A 12,386-nucleotide genomic window follows, 5' to 3' on the forward strand; every position below is an offset into this window, starting at 1 on the left:
GTAAATGTATAACTGATTCACTTTGCTGCATGCCTGAAACTTACACAGCACTGTGGATTAACTATATCCTAATTAAAAATAAAATCTAAGTGAAGTTTAAGTTTATGAGTGACACTAAATATTAAAAAAAGGCCACTTTAAAGGAAAATGTTAAAATTCAGTAGATTAATTTTAAATCCATTTAAATTTGAGTATTTTTAAATCTACATAATTAAGCTTAGAAATAAAATAATGAGTTTTATAAGTTGAATTAAGAGCCCTGGTTTTTAAATTTGTAACTTTTATAAAATTAGAACTAGTTGCAAGTATTAAAATAGCCTCTCGATGTCTTCTGGGGGAAAAAAAATTGTCTTCAAAGACACCTACAAAGAAATCCTACTAACAAACAGATGAGAAATGATCTTTTAAAAGAAATAATCTCTGAGCACATTCTCATACTGCAACAGGTATCCTTCATTTGTTTCTGCATATATTAAATAATCAACGTGGAGTATTTAGAGCGTGTTCAACCTTTCTCAAGATTTCTGCAAAGGTGAAGAAAGAAAAAGAGGACAGTGCATGTGAATTTTTGTCTTTTGGCAGGCAAAAAAGCGTAACTAGTTCATAACTACAAAATATTTGGTGTAAAAGTGAAGTTTCTCACTGAAAACAAATTTTTTGTTGTTTAAACATCTAAAATGAGCAGTAAAGTACTGTTTTAAAAACTTTTCTCCATATCCTTCAAGATTAGTTCCTGTAGAATAGAACTTGTTGGGTTATTGTCACCAACAGGCTATGTATCTGTCTGGAGTTAATGATACGTATAGAGTACATTCAAACTGGACAATCTGAGGAAAGTTTATTTATTTTAATATAACTTTATTTATTTTAACTGGAGGCTAATTACTTCATAACATTGTATTGGTTTTGCCATACATTGACATGAATCCGCCATGGGTGTACATGTGTTCCCAATCCTGAATCCCCCTCCCGCCTCCCTCCCCATCCCATCCCTCTGGGTCATCCAGTGCACCAGCCCTGAGCACCCTGTATCATGCATCGAACCTGGACTGGCTATTTTTTTCACATATGATAATATACATGTTTCAATGCCATTCTCCCAAATCATCCCACCCTTGCCCTCTCCCACAGAGTCCAAAACACTGTTCTATACATCTGTGTCTCTTTTGCTGTCTCGCATACAGGGTTATCATTACCATCTTTCTAAATTCCATATATATGCGTTAGTATACTGTATTGGTGTTTTTCTTTCAGGCTTATTTCACTCTGTATAATAGGCTCCAGTTTCATCCACCTCATTAGAGCAGCACTGTTTATAATAGCCAGGACATGAAAGCAACCTAGATGTCCATCAGCAGATGAATGGATAAGAAAGCTGTGGTACATATACACAATGGAATATTACTCAGCCATTAAAAAGAATATATTTGAATCAGTTCTAATGAGGAGAATTTAATAAAGGGACTATTTATAAAGGGTTAGGCCAGATGTAAAAACAGCACAAAGGACTGGATCTAGTAAAAGCAAGACACATCATTACTTTAAGATCTGAAGGGAAATGGGAGGGTGTGCTTTACCCATCAGAAGAGCTGTGTGGGGAGGGTCTTGGGTCTGGGTGGTTGCAGTGATCCATGGGGAGGGATCTCAGGTGATAAACATCTGTTCCTACTTCTGATGTGCCAGGGTTCTCCCCCTTGGCCAGCCTAACCAGAAAGTAGAACAAGGAGCTCACCTAGGCTATTCATGTGGGTCAGTCTTTTAGGATTCAGAGCAGGGTGGAGGATGGATACAGAGTGGCAAACAGAAGGAACTCTAAAGATATCTTTTACCATTCCATTCTTCCTTTTTCCCTCTTGTTTACTTTCTTCTCTTATTTTTATTTATCAAGCATCTATTATCTGTGAGTCATTGGACTCAGAGCTGAGAAGACTTGAAAACAGAATGAGAATTCTACTATAGTTGTGAAAGTCAAGTCACTCAGTCATGTCCGACTCTTTGTGACCCCATGGACTGTAGCCTACCAGGCTCCTCCATCCATGGGATTCTCCAGGCAAGAATACTGGAGTGGGTTGCCATTTCCTTCTCCAGGGGATCTTCCTGACCCAGGAATTGAACCCAGGTGTCCTGCATTGTAGGCAGAAACTTTACTGTCTGAGCCACCTGTATCAGCCATTCAACTATAGTTGTGAAATCCTATAAATTTGTGTTTCCTCCTTATTGTGAAACTGTAACCTCTATACACAGTTTTGAAAATTCAAAACGGACAAAGAAGAAAGGAACATAAAAGTAACCTGTAACCTCATGACTCAGAATAACTAGTAGAATAGTCCTCTAACTCGCTAACAATATTTTCATGTACTTTTCCTATGTCTGTGTATTTACAGGCAGCATTCTATTTCAGTTTTGAGTCTGCACCAGGGTTGAGGTGGCAAAGTCAAACAGTGTTAGGGGCAGGCAATATAAACAGCATGAAATACTGGTTTTCCGGATGTCTTAAGAAAACCTGCATTCAGGACATATAATATAGTCGAAGACTATTATTGTATAATGCACAAGTCTGATTGTTTTCAGTCAAATGCAGAAATTCAGAACCATTTGTTAATATGTGTAAAGTCAAGGGCCAGCAGCCCTCTGTGGGGACCCACTGTAGTGGTCCAGAACCCCCACCCTGGGCAGGCTGCTTGGAGCCAGGAACTCAGCATGGTAGGGGTTCAGATCCGGGCCGGTCCTTCCCACGGGTGGAAGCCTCTGCTGGGCAACTGGCCTGGCTGAGACTTTCTCCGAGTTGTACTCTCTCCTGATGCTCTTCCTCTCCAACCCCTCCCTTCTCCTTCCTCGCAGAGTGAGGCTCTCCCCACCCCCTCCTGCTCCCTCCTCCCTTTCTGTGTCCCAGACTTCTCATGGACTTGAATTTCATCCTAGCATCTGCTTCCTGGAGGACCTGAACTGACACAAGCTATGAAATATTTGTAAAAAATATTTCCTTTTTTTTTCAATGTTCAAACTCTTTTGGACACTCCTACTTTCCCCCTCTCCTTCTGTGAGAGAGCAGACCCAGGGAAACCTCTCTACAGTGCTTGAGAGTCTGCTTCAAAAGGGAAAAATGTTTTGACTCTTTTATCTTCTTTAGGACTTTAGTGGACATTACTTTTGGATATACAGAGATTCTTAAATTTTTATTTTTTTTGAGAGATTTTTTAAAACAAGAACTTTGCATGCATAAATGTTTCATCTGTTGCTAGGTGTAAATAAGCACTCTTCCTAGCTTGATGACAAAATAGAATGGTTCATAATTTACTATTCTCCTTTGTAGTCAACAAGAAAGAAGAAAAAAATCATTAAAGATATGGTGCATGCTGGAATATGGCTTTAGTTTCCCAAGACCTCTTGCAACATTGGTCAAAGATCAGTAAGGTAAGAACTGAGACGCGGCCCCTTGCATCGTGTGGTTATTGTCAGGACAGCTTTAGGGAGAAAAAGGCACAGAAGCCAGGCTGGGGAGGGTCAGATGTGAATGGAAACTGAGGAAGTGGACTATTCAAAAAATCTGAAAAGGAAAGTGCTGTATCTATTAGGTTAAAAACATGTTTTCTTCCTCTATTCTTTCTCCCCTCCCCTCTTTCTTCTCGTCTTCCTTCTTTTTCCTTCCCCTCCTCATTGTTCTTCTAATTCACTTTTTTTTTTTAAGTCCAAGGTAATATAATATTTGGGCTTCCCTGATGGCTCAGTGTTAAAAAGAAAAACCTGTCTGCCAATGCAGGAGACATGGGTTTGATCCCTGGGTTGGGAAGATCTCCTGGAGAAGGAAGTGGCAGCCCACCCTGGTATTCTTGCCTGGGAAATCCCATGAACAGAGGAGCCTGGCAGGTTACAGTCCATGGGGTTGCAAAAGACTTAGTGACTAAACAACAGCAATGATGTAATATTTGGCAAAATGTTCAAACACTATAGAAATGTATGATGTAGAAAGTCCCTTGTAATTCCACCTTCTGGGTAGTAAGAGTTCTCAATATTGTCTGCACATTAGAATCACCGAGGGAGGTTTTAAAAAATTCTGATGTTGAGCCCATGTACGTGTGCGTTTAGTTGCTTAGTCAAGTCTGACTCTTTGTGATGCCACCGACTACAGCCCGGAGGCTCCTCTTTCCACACATTGCAGGCGGAATCTTTAGCGATTGAGTCACAAGGGAAGCCCAATGTTGAGCCCATATTCTGTGTCAAGGGTACCAAGATTTCTGGGAGTGGCACCCAGAAACTAGCATTCTTTAAAGCTCGCTAGGTAACACACAGTCAAAGTTGAGAGCCGCTGCTACGAGTGTGGTCTGTGAGCTAGTGGCATCAGCCTCAGCATTCAGGAGAACCTCAACTCTGCGCCTCTCTACCTACTGAATGCTAATCTACATGCTAGCAGTATCCCTTTATATCTCACATGCACAACAATTTTTTTTTTTTACATTTATGGTAAATGTAAAAAATATAGTTAATTTTTTATTTTATTTTTTGTTTTTTGTTTTTTTAGTTAACTTTTAAAAATTCAAGTATAGTTGATTTACAATGTTGTGTTAGTTTCTGGTATACAGCGAAGTGATTCATATATATGTGTGTGTGTGTATATATATTCTTTTCCATTATAGATTATTACAGAATATTGAGTATAGCTCCCTGCACTATAAGAAGGTCCCTGTTAAGATGGCGGAGGAATAGGACGGGGAGACCACTTTCTCTCCTACAAATTCATCGAAAGAACATTTGAATGCTGAGCAAATTTCACAAAAGAACTTCTGATCGCTAGCAGAGGACATCAGGCGCCCAGAAAAGCAGCCCATTGTCTTCGAAGGGAGGTAGGACAAAATATAAACGATAATAAGGGAGTCAAAAGAGCTACGGACGGAGACCCGTCCCGGGAAGGGAGTCTTAATAGAGGAAGTTTCCAATCACCAGGAAACCCTCGCACTGGCGGGACTGGGGGAAGTTTTCGGCACTGTAACTGGGAGGAAAAATTAAACAAGGCCCACAGATTACGTGCCTAAAAGCAACTCCCAGCAGAAAAGTACCCCAGACGCCCGTACCCGCCAGCAACAAGCGGGGCGGAACGGAGAGGAGCGGGCGGCATTGCTTAGGGTGAGGTCCGGCCCGAAGACCCTGAGAGCAATCGGAGGGAGCTTTTTTAAACTGTGGGATAGCAAGGGACAAAATTAACCGGCCCGAACACACTGCCGGCGGTTCGCAAAACAAAGGGACTGAGAATCTCCAGAGAAGAGCCGGCCCATCCCCGCTGGAGGTGGGAGGCAGGGGGGGAGGGGAAAAGGGCAAACTCAGCCCCTGAGAAGCCACCCCCTCCCACACTGCAAACAGGCCTCCGGGTTCTAGCTAAAGACTTCCTGAGACCCGGCTGGCGGCGCGCGCTGGGGCCGCGGAGGGGAAAAGCGCGCCGTACCCGGGGAGAGAGGGCCCCCAAGCCTCTGGCTGCCTGGGCCGCTCGCCGCGGAGGGAAAAGGCGCACCGCACCCGGGAGAGTACGCCCAAGCCTCTGGCTGCCTGGGCCGCTCGCCGCGGAGGGAAAAGGCGCGCCGCACCCGGGGAGAATACGCCCAAGCCTCTGGCTGCCTGAACCGCTCAGGCCGGGGAAGGCACAAAACGCAGGAGCAACCGAATCTGCGCTTTTGTGGAGTACCCGAAAACTGGAACCGCACTCAACGCAGGGCCCGCTCCATATAGAGCAGCCGGGAGCCTGAGCAGTGTAGACGGCGAAAGCACAGACACCCGTGAGCGGGGCAAACCCAGTGTGGCCGGAACACGGTGAGCGCTATCCACACAGAGCGGTGTCTGTCTGCAGCGCCCCGCCCTCCCCGTAGCAGGACTGAACTGAACTAGAGAACCTAAATAAGAGATCACCTCCGCCCGCCTGTGTCAGGGCGGAAATTAGACACCAAAGAGACAGCAAACAGAAGCCAAATAAACAAAGGGAACCGCTTCAGAAAGGACCAGTGCAACAGATTAAAATCCCTGAAGGTAACACCGACTACACGGGAAGGGGCCTACAGATATCGAGAAGTGTAAGCTGGAAAGAGGAGCTATCTGAAATTGAACTGAACCTACGCTGACCGCAACAACCTCAGAGAAATTCCTAGATATATATGTACATTTTTTTTTTTTAATTAAAAAAAAAATTTTTTTTTTCTTTCCCTTTTTTTTTTTAAATTTTTTATTTTTTCTCTTTCATTTTCTTTTATAATTCCCTATTACTCCCCCATTACTCCTCAACTTTCATTTTCATATATTTTTACGATTTTTTTATTTGGGAAAAAAAATTTTTTTTTCTTTTCTTTTTTTTTTTCTTTTTCTTGTTTTTCTCTCCTATTTCCTTTTAGAGTCCTCTAATACTCCTCTATTATTCCTTAACTTTCATTTTCATTTCACTATAGCCACACAAAAAAAAAAGAGAGAGAGAAACCCTATTTTTAAACTGAACTTCATATACAGTTCTAAATTTTTTTGTGTGTTTTTGTTTTTAAATATTGTATTTCAAAGAGTCTAACCTCTACACTAGATTTTCAATCTTTGTTATTCTCCCTCAGAACACCTCTACTTCCTCCATTCCCCTTCTCTTCCCAATCCAACTCTGTGAATCTTTGTGGGTGTCTGGGCTACAGAGAACACTTTGGGAACAGATAACTGCGTAGATCTGTCTCTCTCCTCTTGAGTCCCCTTTTTCTCCTCCTGCTCACCTCTATCTCCTTCCTCCCTCTCCTATTCTTCATGTAACTCTGTGAACCTCTCTGGTTGTCTCTCACGGTGGAGAATCTTTTCACCATTAACCTAGAAGTTTTATTATCAGTACTGTATAGTTGGAGAAGCCTTGAGACTATTAGAAGAATAAAACTGAAATCCAGAGGCAGGAGACTTGAGCCCAAATCCTGAGAAAACCAGAAAACTCCTGACCACACGGAACATTAAGGAATAAGAGACCATCCAAAAGCTTCCATACCTACACCAAAGAAGGTCCCTGTTGTTTATCTATTTTATATATAGCAGTGTGTGCATGTGTTAATCCCAACCTAATTTATCCCTTTCTCCCCTTTCCCCTTTGGTAGACATGAATTTGTTTTCTATGCCTGTGTATCTATTTCTGTTCTGTAAATACATTCATTTGTATTTCATATGCACAATACAAAGTGAGCAGCACTTTTTACAGAAAAATCACTAAAGGAAGACTTTTTTTTTTAAGTTGGAATGAACTCATGCTTACAGACTGAGAGGAAGAATCTACACAAGGGAAAGAATAGAAAGTACAAGACAAAATGTCATACTTGGTAGGGCAATGTCCCAGAAACGGAGAGAGAGAATTGGCAGGCTGTGGGGGAACAATGAACTCTGAAAAGGGAGTTTGCCTTCTTGGGACGCTGGAAGGAAGAGGGAGTGGATGATAGATTCAGCGGTAGGTTTGAGTTGTGAGGAAAGCAGGAAGTTGATGTGTTGGCTCCTGACAGCTTTTGTTTTCTACTTTCCCCAGGGAAGTGAGAGGAGAGGCCATCTGCCGGAAACAAATGGGGCAAAGGATATAATGATTGTTGAATCCCTACTATGTGCCACAATGGGTCGTTGTGGTTTAGTCGCTAAGTGAAGTCGCTCAGTCGTGTCCGACTCTTTTGCGACCCCATGGACTGTAGCCTACCAGACTCCTCAGTCCATGGAATTTTCCAGGCAAGAGTACTGGAGTGGATTGCCATTTCCTTCTCCAGGGGATCTTCCCAACCCAGGAATCGAACCCTGGTCTCCCGCATTGCGGGCAGACGCTTTATCCTCTGAGCCACCAGGGAAGCCCTAGTTGCTAAGTGGTTTACATACCAAAGCACATCTAGCCTGCCCTATGCCAGTCCTGTTCTAGAGAAGGGACATCACTACTCTGCTGGCTTCTCCTTCGTCCAGTCTCTATACATCTGTCCTGAGGTTCCCTCTCTATTTCTTCACTCCTTTGTTGGCATCAGTTAGTCCCCTGACAGTAGATAGCATCTAACAACTCTGCCTCACACCCCACCCCATCTACATTTCTAGTCCTGACCTGTATTGTGAACTACATCCGGTTGTTTATTCAGCATTTCTGTAACATGCCTGAAAGAAATCTCAAACTTAGAACTCTTTCCAAATTTGCAGCCCCCCACAGTCCCATCCCCCAGTTGTAATAATGCCAAAACCTAGAACTTTACTTCGCCTTTCCTCCATCCCAAATCAACCCTCCTCTCCCAAATCATCTCCATAGTATTCTGAGCCCATCCAGTTTTCTAAGATCTCCACTCCCACCAGTCCTATCTCAGCCACCCCCACCTCTATGAGGACTACTGCAGTATCATTCTCCCTGCCTTCTCTGCTTCCACTGCTGCTGCCCTGGAACCCAGTCTCTGCGTTTCACCCAGAGTGATGCATGTGTGTATATACACGACAGTTTAAAACATATGCACAAATAGAATAGCATCACCAATCCCCTTAATCTTATAGCAAATTCAAGAATTATCAATAACTTGTCGATTTTGCTTTATCCATGTCTCTACCTCAGTTTTTCTTTTTTTAAATGAAGCATTTAAAAGCAAATTTAAGATGCCACATTATTTCAGGCATGCATATTTCAGTAGATATCTCTAACAGAGGAGGATTTTAAAAACTAAAACCAGAATGCTCATGATATTCTCAGGGCTGCACACATTTATACATTTTATCTTATTTAATCTTCATAATAGTCTTGCAGGGAGGGCATTAACTAGATGGTTTCACCTACAGATAAATGTTGATTTAGAGTGTACTGGCCCAAAGGTCTGAAATTTGAAGCAAGAGTGCTCAATTTCCCTGTCCATCCACCACGACTTCTCTTTCCTAAGTGTGAGGGCTCCTCTACTCATTCTTTACTGCCTTACATCTCATGATCGTGCACAATTTTAAGAAAAAAGAAAATAAAAATGGAAACAATCTGCAGTTTCAGATTTTACCCGCTTAAATTTTTCTCTAGAATTTAAGAAAAACATCATTATACTGCCATCTTCTGGATCTTTTGAATGCTAACACATCTACGACAGTTCAGTTCAGTTCAGTCGCTCAGTCCTGTCCGACTCTTTGCGAACCCATGAATCACAGCATGCCAGGCCTCCCTGTCCATCACCAACTCCCGGAGTCTACTCAAACTCATGTCCATCGAGTCAGTGATGCCATCCAGCCATCTCATCCTCCTTCGTCCCCTTCTTCTCCTGCCCCCAATCCCTCCCAGCATCAGGGTCTTTTCCAATGAGTCAACTCTTTGCATGAGGTGGCCAGAGTATTGGAGTTTCAGCTTCAGCATCAGTCCTTCCAACGAACACCCAGGACTGATCTCCTTTAGGATGGACTGGTTGGATCTCCTTGCAGTCCAAGGGACTCTCAAGAGTCTTCTCCAACACCACAGTTCAAAAGCATCAATTTTTCGGTGCTCAGCTTTCTTCACAGTCCAACTCTCACATCCATAAATGACCACTGGAAAAACCATAGCCTTGACTAGATGGACCTTTGTTGGCAAAGTAATGTCTCTGCTTTTTAATATGCTGTCTATGTTGGTCATAACTTTCCTTCCAGGGAGTAAGCGTCTTTTAATTTTATGGCTGCAATCACCACCTGCAGTGATTTTGGAGCCCCCAAAATTAAGTGTGACACTGTTTCCACTGTCTCCCCATCTATTTCCCATGAAATGATGGGACTGGATGCCATGATCTTACTTTTCTGAATGTTGAGCTTTAAGTCAACTTTTTCACTCTCCTCTTTCACTTTCATCAAGAGGCTTTTTAGTTCCTCTTCACTTTATGCCATAAGGGTGGTGTCATCTGCATATCTGAGGTTATTGACATTTCTCCCAGCAATCTTGATTCCAGCTTGTGCTTCTTCCAGCCCAGCATTTCTCATGATGTTGTACTCTGCATGTAAGTTAAATAAGCAGGGTGACAATATGCAGCCTTGACGTAGTCCTTTTCCTATTTGGAGCCAGTCTGTTGGTCCATGTCCAGTTCTAACTGTTGCTTCCTGACCTGCATACAGGTTTCTCAAGAGGCAGGTCAGGTGGTCTGGTATTCCCACCTCTTTCAGAATTTTCTACAGTTTATTGTGATCCACATAGTCAAAGGCTTTGGCATAGTCAATAAAGCAGAAATAGATATTTTTCTGGAACTCTCTTGCTTTTTCAATGATCCAGCAGATGTTGGCAATTTGATCTCTGGTTCCTCTGCCTTTCCTAAAAACAGCTTGAACATCTGGAAGTTCACGGTTCATGTATTGCTGAAGCCTGGCTTGGAGAATTTTGAGCATTACTTTACTAGCGTGTGATATGAGTGCAATTGTGCAGTAGTTTGAGCATTCTTTGGGATTGCCTTTCTTAGGGATTGGAATGAAAACGGACCTTTTCCAGTCCTGAGGCCAATGATGAGTTTTCCAATTTGCTGGCATATTGAGTGCAGCACTTTCACAGCATCATCTTTTAGGATTTGAAATAGCTCAACTGGAATTCCATCACCTCCACTAGCTTTGTTCGTAGTGATGCTTCCTAAGGCCCACTTGACTTCACATTCCAGAATGTCTGGCTCTAGGTGAGTGATCACATATCGTGATTATCTGGGTCATGAAGATTATTTTGTACAGTTCTGTGTATTCTTGCCACCTCTTCTTACTATCTTCTGCTCCTGTTAGGTCCATACCATTTCCGTCCTTTATCAAACTCATTGACAATACAGACACTTAAAACAAGGTATGCCCAACTCTGTATTCTAGGGCTGACATATTAAACTTTGTATAATTAAAATTATTTCTTTACCTAATTGGAAACTTTTAAAATAACTTAATACATAGTAAATATAGTATATGTAAAGTATATGCTAAAAAGTATATGTAGTAGAGGTAAGCTATTTTTGCTTGTAGAGGATGGAGGCAAATGTATGTAGTTAAAATTTACAAGTTACTCAAACTCCACCTTTGGGCATTAATTTCAACCTTTTTCAGTAACAGTTTTAAAAATTAACATTAATAGAATTATTGGATAGAAAGGCAATTCCACTGCTGGTGACAGTATAAATTATCACATTCTTCGGGAAGGCAATTTGATTGCATATGTAAAAATGTCCATAACTTTAAAAAAATTTATACATTTATTTTGACTTTGATTTTATTTATTTTTTAATTGAAGGATAATTGCTTTACAGAATTTTGTCATTTTATGCCAAATATCAACATTAAATTTATTTAGTTTTAATTGAAAGATAATTGCGTTACAGTGTTGTGTTGGTTCCTGCCATACATCAACATGAATCAGCCACAGGTTTACCCATGTCCCCTCCCACTCGAACATCTCTCCTACCTCCCTCTATCTGTAACTTCTGAACCAGTAAATGTACTTTGGGAATTCATCCTACGCATATTCTTGTTAATATACACAAAGATGTGTACATCAGATGTATAAAATCTTGTTTATAAAGTACTAAAAAAACTCACAGTCTTTAAATGATTCTGCTATACCTAGGCAATGTGGGTCTATGAAGGTATTTAAAAATAATGGGGTAGCAGGACTTTCCTGGTGGTTCAGTGATTAAGACTCCTCGTTTCCAATGCAGGGGATGTGAGTTTGATCCCTGATATGGGAACTAAGTTCCCATGTGCTGAGTGGTGTGGCCAAAAAGTAAAAACTAAAGAATAAACAATGGTGTAGTTAGTTCTAAATATACCAGTTATAATAACTGACATTATAAGAGGTTTGTATAAAATATTTTCGCCTAGAATTGGAAGATTCAATGCAAATTAAGTACTCTTTCATATTTTTTTTTTTTTAACTAACAGATGTTTATGTAGCAAACCAAACCAAAAATTACATTTGGGTTTCTGACCTTAGAAGAGTGATACACTCACTTTTTAAAAAATGGAACATGAAGCAATAAAGTCCTCAATATTAGCTTTATAATCTAGGGTACAATAAGTAAGATAAAGATAATTTGAGTGTAAGTTATATTTTGTTGTTTCTTCTCAAAAATTTAAAGCAACAGAAAGGAAAACTTAGTGCTCTGTGAAATCTAAGTTTACAGGGTAATATCTTTTAACTTATCTTTATTATTTAATAATAAAATATTGACTAAGCATAGTACTCATGACTGGGATTTATCAAGTCTTTTCTATGTGCTAAGTGTCCTAAATGTTAGCATGTGAGAAGTCAGTTTATTTTCTTTGTGACTCTGGAAAGACAGCATATAGGTAATATTTCTATTTAATGAAATCCAGAGTGAAGAAAGTTAAGTTAAGCACATGGTCAAATCAGGAATTGAGTCCAAATATTCTCAACTGGGCTGCAGTGGGCTCTGGGAAAACCTGATGAGTGGATGAAGAGTGAAGTG

At 41.1% G+C, this 12,386-nt stretch overlaps 1 protein-coding gene across 2 annotated transcripts in view; it reads left to right on the top strand.

Moving 5' to 3' along the window:
* CARD6 (caspase recruitment domain family member 6) overlaps nt 1–12,386 on the top strand; it is a 51,726-nt gene that overhangs the window by 24,437 nt on the left and 14,903 nt on the right. Inside the window, exons 5-6 of one of the 2 annotated variants that reach the window (XR_011491201.1) lie at nt 3,314–3,414; nt 4,635–5,301. The gene's annotated coding sequence lies outside the window, so the exon portion shown is untranslated. Of the gene's footprint in view, nt 1–3,313; nt 3,415–4,634; nt 5,302–12,386 lie in introns of those variants that run through there. The other variant, XR_011491202.1, reaches the window with a different exon arrangement.

Source organism: Odocoileus virginianus, chromosome 14 (genome assembly GCF_023699985.2).
Source record: "Odocoileus virginianus isolate 20LAN1187 ecotype Illinois chromosome 14, Ovbor_1.2, whole genome shotgun sequence".
Classification (NCBI taxonomy): Eukaryota; Metazoa; Chordata; class Mammalia; order Artiodactyla; family Cervidae; genus Odocoileus; species Odocoileus virginianus.